Below are 11,356 nucleotides of genomic sequence, written 5' to 3'. Positions count from 1 at the left end.
TTGGTTTTTCCATTCAATAAAACTGATATTTTAAATACACAACAGATATACAGATATGCTCCTATTTTACCATGAAATGTAGTTTAATACACAATTCTTATATTTTTGCCATTTAACAAAGTCAGGCAACTCTTTATTAAATGATAAATATATAGAATATTTTCACCCATTAAGAACAGCTAAATTCTGAATAACAGCCAGTTGAATAAAAACATTATATCATATGCAAATGCAGCGTGTCAGCTAGGAGGGACAAACTCTTTTGAAGGAGGATTCATATATAGCTCAAGTGTTTTTTTAACAGATAGTTCTGTTAGATCAGACACTGAACTATTGAAGAAAATGTTTCACATGTTTGTTCTGTTCTTTTTGTGCTGGTGGCGTCTGATTGGTAAGTTATAAAAACATTTTTATGGTTTATTTTTTTATTTCACAGTGGCTGCTACAATTTCAGACATACAGTAAAAAGGTACAAAAACTGTCACTGAGGCGGTACACTTTTATTATGTACACTTTAGGTATAAAATACATTTAAGATACTTAAGATACTAATATACTAATATACACCTTTTATGGATAAATAAGGTACAAAAGTGTACATTTTGAAAGGTTATTGCCCCAGTGACAGCTTTTGTATTATTATTATTATTATTATTTTTTTTTTTTGACAGAGTTCTGTTTAAATTAGATTTTTTTTTTTTTCAGTGCAAGAACATTATTAAAGACAGGTTCAGTGAGCCTGATTTTCTACTGATGTAAAGGCGTCATTTATTTAAAATATGTATTGAATATATCAAACACAATTAAACTGGCACTTTTAATCTTCAATAATTATCATTTATTTGTTTTTAATAAATCATGTAACTTTATACATTGGTTTTCATCTACAACAGAACTTTAAACTAAATGAAAGATTTGGCATTTGTTGCATCATAGCGTTTAATCTTAAATCTTCATTAAATTAAGGCATAACTAATAATTCCGTTGCACCGAACTTTAAACTTTTTTTTTTTTTTTTTTTTTTTTTTTTAAATAAGCAGACCTACATTTAAACCTTCATTTTGATCCTGGTTTGTACTTTACATTTAATAGAGATTAATTTATAATCCCGTCTCTCCATTATTTTAAGGTAAACTCCTTAAATAACTCATATGACTACAAACACTGCTGTTTTTGGAAAACTGTTTGCTTTGAGTTTATATCTGATGTTAATGCATTTATGTTTTTAATGCATTAAATAGAATGAAAAATTTAGTATGAAAATCCAGAGTATTACTGTTTGCTGGGTCATGTGCTTGTTTAAAACAGACATTTGTGAAAGTAGTAATAATAATAATACTTGTGGTATAAGACAGTGTACTAATTATGCTACTGTAAAGGGGATCTCAGGGTTGTTATAGTTTGTTAAATGTGGTTATCGTTTATTTTTAATGATTTTTGTGTAAGACAGTGTACTAATTATGCTACTGTAAAGGGGATCTTTAATGGTGAATCCATCATGGTGGACAAAATTAACCACAGAAGAAAGTTTTAATCAGAATTATAATCCCTGATTTGTTTATCTGTATTTAAAATGACGTGGTGCTTTTAACATCAGTCTGTTCATTTATCTCACCTTTCACTTTGTTTTTGTTTTTTATGCTGTTATTCTGGATGTTCTCAAGTTCACATGCAAACCATGAAAAACTACAGCTGATTTCAGGCTCTGCAATCCAGCAGGAGCTTTATTCTGTGTGAAATCTGTTTACAGCTGATTTCAGATTTTGGATTCAGTGTCAGTGATGGAGGGAGATTCTGTTACGCTACACACTGATCTTACTGAAATACATATGAGGTTGAGGTTTTATTTTGGAATTTTGGGTTGGAAAGTTTTTTATTGGTTAAATAAAAAATAAGAAGCAAATCTTTTCCACATTTAATAATACTGACGGGAGATTCAGAGACAGACTGAAGCTGGACAATCAAACTGGATCTCTGACCATCACAAACATCACAACTGAACACACTGGAGTTTATAAACTAGAGATTACTGGAATTAAACTCTCATTAAAAACATTCAGTGTTTCTGTCTATGGTGAGATAATTTTTTTTTTACTTTTTTTTTTAAAGCAAAACCTTATATATCATCTCATGAATATTCATAAGAACGGTTTTAATATATTATAATTTTTACTTATTTGTGGGTTATAGCTTTCAAGAGTATGATGATTTTTATAACACAATGAACATTTTGCATCAACTTTTACAATGGATTATATTTCTCATAGTTTCATAAAGTATTATAAGTCTCATATCTTGCCATTTTTTCTAATGCTACTTTACTTAAAGCGGTCAAAGACCACGTATAATTAATAATAATAATAATAATAATAATAATAATAATAATAATAATAATAAAAATATTCTCTCAAACAGCCATAAGATCATAAACAGATCAGATGAATGTGTAATATGACACCTTTTGCTTTGAACTATTTTTATTGTAATATCAGTTTGATTATTTTGATGGTACCCTTTAGACATGATGATATGTAGAAGATGATGATAAGGAACTCTGCAACTACATATCAACTAGTGTGTTCATTAGAGTATTACTGTAAATATATTGCTAACACTTTATTTTTGATGGTCAACCAACAGATAAACTGACTTTTTTACAAGTACATCATCTTATTCTACCATACTAGATTCTACCATTCATTCTTAAGCATATTAATACTCTAATGAGACTCAACATCTGGACATCACTCAACTCTGTCACACATGTGCAGGTACAGTATGGCAGTGTCAATATGTGTTTATTTCATGACCTGATCTGTGTCTTCTTTTGAAGATCAGACGGATGCATTTACTTCTTTCTGTATCATTACAGTGCTGGATGGACAGTGTACTTCACAACCAGTGTCTCTGATAGTGTTGAGTTCTGCTGCTGGATCTCTGTTGATTGTATCTGTAGTCGGGATCTTCTGGTTCTGCAGGAAACACAGAAAAACTGATCAAGAAGGCAAGTATTATATGACTTTAGCAATTAAAATGTATTTTAAATATTTTAGTCAAGTGTTAGTTTTGATTTTAATTTGTTTTTTAATTTTTTTATTATTTTGTTGTTAATAATTTGTATTTAGTTTATATAGTTGGCAAGTATTATAATTTCTGTAGACTCAACTTATATCAAAATACACATCTGTTTGTATATAAAGACACTGGGCAGCACTCTTTATTTATTTCACTGATACACACGCGTGCATGCCCGCACCTTACACACACACACACACACACACACACACACAAACACACACACACGTGCTAACTCAAGGGCAGGGTGATAGCATCACAGTACGCAGATGGAAATGAAAGTTTGTGCATTTCTAGTATTGATTAATTATAATGTAGAAATGTTTATCAGTTTATAAAGTTTGTTTTAATTTGTAAATATGAAGCTGGAGCTCAAATTAAATCTCTATGAATGAAGTCTTTTGTTGCTAGGTTGTTAGTTAGGATGGAGTTTTGTTGTTGTAATGCATCTATTATTGTTGAAACAGTTGAGAGTCATGAAGAAGAGATCACTTACGCTGCACCAGTGTTCTACAAAAGAAACACACAGAAATCAGTAAGACAATTTATTAACTCATGTTGAGAGTCTTTATATCAATTCAGCAGATGTAGATGTATATGTTCTTATTTTTGCCTGTATAATGATCCATCACGCTCACAACAGCACAATCAGATCTTTATAAAAGCCATACGATCTTTATTCAATGCAAGAAACACTTGTTACTTAATATATATATATATATATATATATATATATATATATATATGTATATCACATTACATCTCAGTCAATCTTGAGGATGAACCTACCACATTTACTATTATTATATCTTGTGTAATCTGTTTTTAGAAAGTTCAAGAGGACGATCATGTGGATTATGCACCAATCACAACGAGAAGATGATCAAACTTCAGTCTTTTTCTAAGTACAAGACCCAACTGTGTGTGACCTGCGACAACCTTAGAGAGAGAGAGTCTATGTGTGAGTTTTTGGTGATGCGTAAAGTGTGATACGTAAAGACTGAATAATGAAATGGTCTCCAAAAGAATTAGCCTTATAATACAAAGACTTTTAACAAATTAACTAAATCATATAACAAACTGAAGGATTTTTATGTTTGACTCTTTAAGTCTTAAAAATACCATGTTAAGAGTTTAAAAAAAAAAAAAAAAAAAAAAAAAAAACGTACAAAACGTAGATGCAAAATGCTCATCGAAAGCAATTTATTTACATGTATGCACAAATGTGGTTTATCTGTTGGACAGAAAACGTATTTCTGAGAATGTGTACTGCTGAATGTTTGTGTTTGATGTTTGTTTGTGGGTGTGTGTGAGGTGTGAAAAGTGTGTGTGTGGTTGAAGGGCTTTTTCCATTCCTGCTCACATAAAACTGTCGACTTCTGCTCTATAGAAAATCTGCTTCACTACTAAATATTCTTGCTACCTTTTTTTTTCACAGGTCATATCCTTATTTTTCTGTCAATGTCTGGGTCAATTTTTGAGAATAAAATGCCAATGTATGAGGTTACAATTTATGTTTGATGGCTGTTAATAATTTATTTAGTTTTTCATCAGTTTGGGGAAAAAAAATAATAAGTATATATAAAGTGTATAATAGTGATGCACTACAGTATAATAGTGCTGCTGTCCAAAAGTTATAAAAGTAAAAAAAAAAAAAAAAAAAAAAAAAAAAATTGGATGGTTGTGTCCATTCCTGCTTCTTGGAGTTAGTGTCAAAACAGTGTCAAACAGTTTGTGTTCATGTTTTTTTTTTTTTTTTTTTAGCTTAAATGGTCTTAAAAAACTGTTCATAGTAGCAACAGGAAGATACTCTTGACCTACAAACTAAACACACATGCTCTGAAACTCACTCACTCTCATCTACAAGCTGTGTATCCATCCAACAGAACCAACCCACATTTCTGAAGAACAAACCAAAGCAGCTTTCAGTTTGACTTGATGAACTTCAGTAAAACTGGCACTGTGTTTGTACTTTGTATTTTCCACAATGATAAAAATTATTTTTGTGGTGAAGTAAATCCTACATATAAACAAATGTAATTTCTACATTAAATAATTAAATCTAGATAGATACTTACTTAAACTTATATTTTTGTTTTATAAATATAGTATAAAATTGAAAAAAAAAAAAAATTAGTTTGTAAAAAAATAAGTTTGAAATTATAAGCATACTTGGAATTGTTTGTTATGTTTACAAGGATTCTTTAAGTAAATATCAAAGTAATGGGCATGAATAATTAAAAAGATAAAATTTTCACTGTTTTCGAGTTGTATATACACTGTTTTATGGTTGATTTTGTCATTAGGTTTACTAACTTACTGTTTTGTGATATCTGGAGTTAATTTTCTACTCACAATGACCAATTTAAAACACTATCCATTGATTGTTGCTGTCCATTGTGGTGTACCAAGTATTGAGGTCTCTGTGTTCATTTGGGTAATAATTTTATTGAGTGGACATACCAGTATTATTTTCAAAGGATAACAAGCTGTAGCTGTATATTTGCTTACTTACATGTTTGCAAGTGAACCACATTATTTAAAAGCATGGTTGTTTAACCAGTGCTACCTTGATGGAGTAAATTATATCATCTGTAACTGAGGGTAATGTACTTGAGTATTGCGTATTTAACAAAGTAGCTAGATAGCTATTACGCATGAAACTCTAACTTTCCTTGTTAAAATTACACAATTCCTTTGCTAAATTTGCTTAGTTTTAAGTAGATTTTACTTAATTTAAAACTTAAATTTTACTTGAAATGTATGTGTGCAAAAACTTGCAAAATAAAAACTAAGTAAATCTACTTTTTTTTTTTCAGTGCAAGAACTAAAACTGATACTCAACAACTTTAAAAACTACAGTTATGCTCTATTTTTTACTGTGAAATATAATATATACACAATTCACACAACATTCTTCTACTTTTAGCCATTTAACAAAGTCAGGCAGCTACCTAACAAAAAGTATGTTCAATGATAAAATATTGTTTTGTCCATTAAGAAGAGGTAATAAGGGCCAGATGAATTATAGCATTATGCAAATGTAGCGTTAGAACTAGGAGGGTCCAAACTTTTGAGAGAATTCACATTATAGCGTAAATGCAGCGTGTGATCTAGGAGGGTCAAACTGTTGAGGGAGGATTCACATAGAGTGTTTTCGGAGGATAGTTTTATTAGGTTAGTCTTTTTGGATTGGACTTTTCCTTGAACAACTGTGCAGAAAGTATTTAACAAAAAAAAATCAGATTAATAAAGATGCTGTTATACTCAGAAAGAAAAGGTTTAAAAAACTGTCACTGAGGCGCTACACTTTTTTGTACTAAAAAATATATTTTAAATACTAATGGCACCCGTAGAGATGTAAATGTAAATGCTCTGCATGGAGGCTCAGAATGCAAAAAAAATGTATTTTTAAATTGCATTCAAATGTAAGCCCATTTTTTAATTCTGTAAAAAAAAATTATATTTGTTTTCACTAAATTATGTAACTTTATACATTAATTTTTCTCTACAGCAGAGAACACAAGTGAAAATATTACGCATGTGTTGCCCCTAAAAGTTAATAAATCAAGGCATATCTAATCTTTCTGTTGCACCAAATTTTACATTAAAAATATGCAGATGTACATTTAAACCATTATTTTGATCCTGGTTTTATTTTACATTTAAGGTAGATTAAATTGAATCCCATTGCTCCATTACTTTAAAGTAAACTCCTTAAGTCACATGACTGCAAACAAACTGTTTATGTTTTTAATGTATTAAATAGCCTGGAATATTTCATGTGATTATTATTATTTTTATTCAATAATCCACAAAACAGGCAGAGAGAAGCTCGGGAAACACAACCACTAACATTGAAGAGCCCAGACAAAGAACTGAACAAAACGGGAATATACATACACAGACTAAATATGATAATTAATTAAACAATATGTGAACGGGTTCATATATTAACTGGAACAAACAGGCACCAACTAGGAAACACAGGCTAACAGGGAAAAGCAGTAGAAAAACCAACAAAACTAAGCCAAAACAGAGTTTTTTTTTAAATAATATTTTATTTTATAATAAATATTTCCAGGCAGTCTATAGGCACTGAAATGTTTTCTCTGTCTGTTTGATTCTCTGTAATGATAGAAGTTAACAGTTTTACATCAGCAGTTTAAAGACAGTTGACATTTTACATATTTATATTTCTTTATCTGCAAGAAATAAACAGAATGGTTCTGTCAAAAAAAAAAAAAAAAAAGAAAAGAAATGGAATGGAATAATAACAGCTGATTAATTAAAATGTCCTATTTTGTAATTACCTTAATCTGTGTTTGTTCATCAGGTGTGTTTGGTGATTCAGTGTCAGTGATGGAGGGAGATTCTGTCACTCTAAACACTGATCTTACTGAAATACGTGAAGAGGATGGCATACTGTGGAAATTTGGAGCTGAAAAGTCTCAAATAGCTTTAATTAATTAACAGAAAGAAGCAAATCTTTTCCACATATAATGATACTGATGTGAGATTCAGAGACAGAGTGAAGCTGGACGATCAAACTGGATCTCTGACCATCACAAAACATCACAACTGAACACGCTGGAGATTATAAAACTAGAGATTAGTGGAGAGAAACTGACATCAAAAACATTCAGTGTTTCTGTCTATGGTGAGTAGAGATCATTTGTTTTGTCCTTCACATGTTCTTATTTTATTAAAGGAGTATTCAGTACAAGTTCAGCTCCATCAACAGCATTTGTGGCATAATGGTCAAAAAAAAAAAAGTATAGTATAAATTTTGGTTTTAAAGAGTTAAAATTGGAAGTAAAAGTCTTGGAAATAAGTTATAAAACTTGATAAAATATTTTATGTGATATAAAGTTTTTTATTATTTTGTTTATGTACTGTGTCTTTACTACGGTATTTTAACATTTATTGATGGGTTCCATTGACTTCCATTGTACGTTTTTCACTGTAACACCAGTAGGGACAAAAATGTTTATACTGCTTTTTTTTTTGTTTTTATTTTGTATTTTTTTTTTTTTTATTTTTTTTTTTTTTTGGTAATCAACATTATGATTCAAACCCTGTCAATTGAGCTTAACTGGTACTGAAACCAGAATATTATGTAACTATTTACATACTGACATGTTTATTTATTTTATATTTTGAGATAAAAACAGCTGACTGACTGTCAACACGCTGAACATTTACTCAACACATGAGCTGAAATAAGATTGTTGACTAGATTTATCCAGGTTTCTGTTTTGCTTCATTCCCTCATGTTTTCAGCTCGTCTGCCTGTTCCCGTCATCAGCAGTAAAATGTTCATCTTCATTATCATCATCATCATCATCATCATCACAGCAGAATTGCTCATTGGTGTGTTCAGTGGTGGATGTGGGTCATGTGACTCTCTCCTGGTACAAAGGAAACAGTTTATTGTCCAGCATCAGTGTGTCTGATCTCAGCATCAGTCTCTCTCTACCTCTGGAGGTGGAATATCTGGATAACAACACCTACAGCTGTGTGCTCAAAATAAAAACAATCCCATCAGCAACCAGACTCAACAATCTGGACATCACTCAACTCTGTCACACATGGTTCAGGTACAGCAGCGCTGTGTGTTTTTATTTACTGACCAGATCTCTGTCTTCTGTTGTAGATCAGACTGATTCAATCACTTACATTAATGTCTCTCTTTAACTCTCCTCCAGTCTCAGTCTCTCTGATCGTGCTGATCTGTGTCTATCTGTGTTGTTAAAGACTCAGCATCTAAAACAGTGCCGATCTCTGCTGTGTCTCTCTGTATCATTAAAGACTCAGCATCTAAAACAGTGTTACCTACTGCTTTTAAACATAAATGATAACAAATAATAGTTTGAAAAATAATCTCTAATTTTTTTTAGTAAACTGATTGCTCTATTATATCATTTTATTAAAATTATTCTCATAATTTTGCAGTTAAGCATCCTTTATATGAAAACAAATTAATATGTGTAGTTATTGGGTATATATCTATTTCTACAGCTCACAGTCATATTCCAGAATTCTTGTTTATTTAATGATACTGAACGTAAACTCTTCAGTCATCTCAGTCGCACAAAAACAAATTCTGCGTTTCACAAACTGGCATCAATACTAAAAAAATAAAAAAAAAACATAAATGTTTATTTTTAATAAAAAAATCTTTCTCCATTTTAAGAACATAATCTTACATGTGTGTAAAGATGCAGCTGGTGCGCAAATTAAAATCTATATGAATTATATGACTTCTGTTTGTGTTAGTTGAGTCTAAATGCTGATTACATACAAAGAATGTAAATGAGTTTTGTTACATCTCAAGCAGGTTTGATTTTTGTGTAAAGAATGTCTCTCTAAAATTTAATGATAAAACACATGCTCTTTTATGAACTTTTTGTATGTGGAAAACGTTTATAGGCCGGAATTTTTATTTTTAAAACTGCTGTATTAAAACATGTATTGCTTTAAGTTTTTAAGCATTATTAATAACACATATGTTGTGAAGAACCTGATGTAGTTGTCTAGGATTGAATTTAGTTTATTTTAATGTATATTATTGTTGAAAATAGATGAGACTTCTGCAGAAGAGATCAATTACACCATGCCGACATTCATCAAAACAAACACACACGAATCGGTAAGAAACTTTATTGTTAATTTGTTCAGTGTATTTGTAAAATTTCAGCAGATATAATTTTCAAATATAGTATAATTTCGGCAGAGTCAGATGTAGATCATTGTGTGTGTGCTGTGTTTTTGTCTGTATAAAATGGAAGTCCATTTCCTCCTTAAAAAAAAAAATAAATACTCTAGCAAATCATAATTATGATATAAAAAAAGCCAAAATGATACCATTTAAGTCATAATTATGAGATACTTTTAATGAGATACCGTAATTATGAGATACAATACTAATTTTGACTTAGTATTTCACAATTTTGCCATTTTATGTCGTAATTATGATTTACCAGAGAAAGATATTTCTTTCTTATGTGGGAGAAATGGGCTTAAAATGTTATAATGATCAATGATTTAAATCTCACACACATCAGGACTGACAGATGTTTATAAAAGCCTTATGTTACTTAGAAAAAAACAATATAATTACAGTACATCACATTTATTATTGTTATTATTATTATCTTGTGTTATGCAGTTTTACAGGAAGTTAGAGAGGACAATCATGTGGATTATACACCAATCATGATGAGATGATGCCCAAACGTCAAGACCCAGATTGTGTGATCATTTTCACTAGAAACCTCCAGACTCTGACTCTGAGTCTACGGTTGAGTTTTGAGATTGTGAAAATCAACAGTTTGCATCAGGAAATTAATTATAGCAGGATCATTCTAAAGGGGTTTAAAGAATGATAATTAATAACGGATTAATGAAATGGTCTCCTAAAGCTTCAAAAGACTTTACCTTGCAATACAAGGACCTTTATGTAACTCTTCTAGCCAAATGGAGCATTTTCATTTTGTACTCTCAGAGTTAAAAGTGCAAACCGTAGATGCAAAACTACTCATCAAAAGCCATGGAACCTTGCTGTGGTATTGATTATTTACATCTGTACAGAAATGTGGTTTGATCTGCTGTACACAATAATCTTGTGCATGAGAAAGAGTCTGCTGCTGGACGAATGTGTTTGATGTCTGTTTGTGAGGTGTGTGTGAGGTGTGAAAAGTGTGTCCTGTCAGTAGCGTGTGGTTGAAGGGCTTTTTCCATTCCCGCTTACATAAAACCGTCGACTTCTGCTCTACAGATAAACCACTTTACTCTGTAATACTGAACCTATCAATGCTGATGTTGACAAAAAGGTCTTAAATCAAGCAGATATATTACTGTGGACTATGAAAAAAGCATATACCAATGCACATATGCATCATGATTTTTATATTTATTTTTAAGCATTGCTATAGTTTCAGTAGTTATTTCCAGCTCAAGACGTCTTTCTGTGCAGAAATATTCTTGATAGCTTTTTTTTTTTTTTTTTTTTTTTTATAAAGGTCATATCCTGTTTTTTTTATTTTTTTTTTTTTTTTTTTTTTTTTTTCTGCCAAGTGTCTGGGTCATTTAAAAAGAATAAATGCAATGTATGATTTATGATTTATGTTTGATGTATTTAGTTTTTATCAACTTTGAGTAGATTTAACAGGGCTCCTGTCCATAGTTAAAACAAATTAGGTCAAAACCTAAAATAAAATGGTTTTGGTTGATGCAATATGACACTGGTGGTTGTGGCCACCATGTCAAAGGAGAAACT

General features: G+C 30.7%; 1 pseudogene; it reads left to right on the top strand.

Moving 5' to 3' along the window:
- The first annotated feature begins 342 nt into the window (after positions 1 to 342).
- Positions 343 to 11,356, top strand: part of LOC122134952 — a 19,511-nt pseudogene continuing 8,497 nt past the window's right edge.

This window comes from Cyprinus carpio, chromosome A22 (assembly GCF_018340385.1).
Source record: "Cyprinus carpio isolate SPL01 chromosome A22, ASM1834038v1, whole genome shotgun sequence".
Lineage (NCBI taxonomy): Eukaryota > Metazoa > Chordata > Actinopteri > Cypriniformes > Cyprinidae > Cyprinus > Cyprinus carpio.
The sequence above is the reverse complement of the archived record's forward strand: the minus strand, read 5'-3'. Positions and strand labels throughout refer to the sequence as shown.